This window comes from Erpetoichthys calabaricus, chromosome 4 (assembly GCF_900747795.2).
Source record: "Erpetoichthys calabaricus chromosome 4, fErpCal1.3, whole genome shotgun sequence".
Lineage (NCBI taxonomy): Eukaryota > Metazoa > Chordata > Cladistia > Polypteriformes > Polypteridae > Erpetoichthys > Erpetoichthys calabaricus.
This window is the reverse complement of record NC_041397.2, coordinates 43,989,781-43,993,715: the sequence shown is the minus strand read 5'-3', so window position 1 is coordinate 43,993,715 and position 3,935 is coordinate 43,989,781.

Here is a 3,935-nt window from a genome sequence, read left to right as displayed (position 1 = left end):
CTGACCACCAAAGAGCTTACAGAGAAGCACTAACTTCTGCCAAGAACACCCATTATGGCAGGAATAATAGAAAGTAGCCATGATAACCCAAGGGTTTTGTTCTCTGTAGTTAATAAACTACTCGAACCCGCATCTGGCCCAACTACCTCTTCTACTGGAGTCTGTGAGGAATTCCTCCACTTTTTCCGTAACAAAATTAAAGATCTAAATAATTCAACTAACATAAATACATCATCTGTTTATATCTCTCCCTGTTTTCCCACTCCATCCAGCTCCTTCTCTAAGTTCTCACCAGTCACATCTGCGTTTGTTAATAACCTGCTTTATAAGATGAGGCCGACTACTTGTGTACTGGACCCCATCCCCACCACACTACTTAAATCCTGCCTTCATGCCATAATCCCGACTGTTACAACAATAATAAACTCATCCCTTGACACTGGCTCTGTGCTGCTCACTTTTAAAATTACTTCTGTAACCCCAATGTTAAAAAAGTCTGGCCTTGATGCTGACAATCTTAACAATTTCCGGCCTATTTCCCACTTACCTTTCCTGTCAAAAGTTCTTGAGCGTGTTGTAGCTTCCCAACTCATCAATGACCTAACCTCTAATAATTTGATGGAACCCTTTCAGTCTGGTTTCAGGGCGCGGCACAGCTGTGAAACTGCTCTGCTACGGGTAACCAATGATTTGCTTATGGCAGCAGACTCTGGACAAACTAGCATATTAATTCTGTTAGACCTCAGTGCAGCATTTGACACTGTTAGACATGACATCCTACTGTCCAGAATGGAGAACATGCTGGGTATCTCTGGCACTGCCCTCCAGTGGTTCAAGTCCTATCTGACTGATAGGCAAGAGTTTGTTAGTCTTGGCAACAGCAGATCCAGCTCAGCGCCAGTCACACAAGGAGTCCCTCAGGGCTCTGTTCTCGGTCCTCTGCTTTTCTGTATTTATATGCTTCCCCTTGGCCATATTATCCGTAGTTATGGATTGGGTTATCATTTTTATGCAGATGATACTCAGCTCTACTTCAATGTTAAAAGTGGAACTTCATCAGAGCTTTCTCAGCTCACAACCTGCCTTAGTGAAATTAAAACCTGGATGGAGCAGAACTCTTTAAAATTAAATTGCAATAAAACTGAACTCCTGCAAATTGGGACTAAAATGCAACTTAATAAAATGAGATCCTTCCCAGTCCATCTTGGCAGTGATCTCATCAGACCTGCCTCTACTGTAAAAAAACTTGGTGTCATTTTTGATTCCTCCCTCACTTATTCCGCCCACATAAATCACATTAAGAAACTTTCTTACTTTCACCTCCGTAACATATCCCGTGTTCGCTCCTTCCTCTCCTTCTCTAATGCTGAGAAACTTGTCCATGCTTTTATCACATCCCGCATCGATTATTGTAATTCCCTACTGGCAGGTGCCCCTTCTAATCTTATATCACAGCTCCAGATTATTCAAAACTCAGCTGCAAGAGTCCTTACTCAAACCAGCAGCAGCGAGCACATCACACCCATCCTGCTCCGTCTTCACTGGCTCCCTGTGTCCTACAGAATCGAATATAAAATCCTACTAATAACCTACAAAGCTTTAAATAACCTCGCACCAAACTACATCAGTGACCTTCTCCATCACTATGTGCCTGCCCGCCCACTAAGGTCCTCTGATTCTGGCAATCTTGCTGTGCCCCTCACTAATCTACACTCCATGGGTGACAGGGCCTTCAGCTGTATAGCGCCCAGACTCTGGAATGACCTACCAAAATTAATCAGGTCAGCTGACTCCATGAATTCTTTTAAAAAACAACTCAAAACTCATCTGTTCAGGAAGGCTTTTAGCTCTACTTGACTTCATTACCTTTCTCTCAGTTTACTTCTCTGTCAAGATGCTAATATAACCTGTATGTGTGCGCGAGACCATCAGTTATGTTGTCTGTTTTTTTTTTTCAGAATTTACTGTCTTAATCTTCTTTGTTTATTTATCTGGTTTGTACAATGCTATATACTGTATATTCTGCCGTTCTTTATTTATTCTGTAAGTGCCTTGAGCATGGGAAAGGCGCTATATAAATAAAATGTATTATTATTATTATTATTATTATTATTATTATTATAGTGAGATGCTTCTGACATCGTGCTAGATTCTTGTCATTATAAACACTCACATAATTACATATTCATAGAATTCATGTCAGATAAGGGCAACTACCTGAAGAAATGGCAAGTTATTAATACCTTCACAGACTCTGGATTTTTAACCATATTGGTCATGTAGACATCAGCACATTTTAAATTAACCTACTTGTATCTTTCACTTGTTTTCTGCCTGTCACCCTAACCTGACTTACAGCTGTCATTTGTCAATCTCTCAGTTGAATTGCTTGGCTTTGTGAAATAAATTTCATAAATTATACTTGGCACAAATAAGCTTCTAGCTACACTGGGTTGGTCTAACAATACAGTGGTGCCGTGGAAGAAGGACCAGAGCAGACTATACTTGCTAAGGAGATTCGGGTGTTTTGATGTGTACAGCAGGCTGCTGGAAATATTCTACCAGTCCATATTAGCCTGCATGGTGTTCTACACCGCAGTCTCCTAGGGAAGCAACCTAAGCTCAAAAGAAGTACAATGCCTGACCTATCCTATCAAGAAAGACTGCTCCATCACAAGTGAACCCTGGACACACTAGAGCTGTTGTGGAAAACAGGACGATGGCTAAACAAGATGCCATCATAAAAAATCCCCTTCATCCACTGAAGGAGGCACGCTGTTGGAGCACATTTAGCCACAGTCTCATTCCACCCTTGTGTGCTAAGAAGCACATCTGGGGGTGTTCTCTGCCCACTGTGATCAGGCAATTCAATGCTTCCACCTGATGTATTCATTACATTTATTTATTGATTTATTAGTTGATTGATTGGCTGTATTATCTGCCTTGTGAGACTGTATCATTGATTATTATTTTTTCTGCTGCCATATGCATATAAATTTCCCCATAGGATTGGCAACATTTATCTAATCTAATCTAGTCTAATTCAATCTAATCTAATTATAATCCATATATTGTTATCAGGTGCCTTGGTAGTAATGAGAGATTTTCACACATGTTGGGGAAAGGTCATCATACATCCTTTCAACACAGCAGCCTTGTAAAAAATAAGCAATAGAGGGAACCAAGACAATTTCTAGAATGCAAAAAATCATAAATTCAGAAAAGTGAAGGAAAGGGACACTGCTATTCCTCAAACTGGTGTGGTGGATTATTGGAAAAAGTTCAAATTGTCTAAAGTTAATGTAGCTGTGGTATCAAACAAAATGTGACAGTGTGGTAGGTGAGAGGGAGTGTTTCAATTTGGCAAGTGTACAAGCCATCTTAACGGAAGGACAGAAACACAATACCAGTGTTAGCCAGGCCAGTGCAACAGGTGGGATTTTGTTTTAAATCGTTTCTGCTTATTTTGATACTTTTTTCTCTCATATATGATTATGTTCTAAATCTACAGTACATTGGGTAACCCCGTATCTGGACATTGAAAACCTTTATTATGATGCAGAAAATTGTGCTCTAAACAACTGGTGACAACAGTACTATAAAAGACCTGTCTGTTGGACTGATCTTTGTATATTTTTCTTTATTCACAATCCTTGATTAAACCAGGCAAATGTCTCATATTCTTTGAGCCAAGACATTTTTAGGTGTGCAGGTAATGTAATGGAACAAAATAAATAACATAAGGTTGCATTAAACCCTATGGAAGGTGTTCCACCGAGTTACAGTCAACACCTAAAGGATCCAGCAAGGCAGTTGAAGAGGATTTGTCAGCATCTCTGGAATAGCTGGATGTACTGTGACTACTTTGGGGCCAAAACTTACTGGTTAGGGAGTAGCTAGATTCTTCTTCTTCTGCTTTCGCCTGCTCCTGTTAG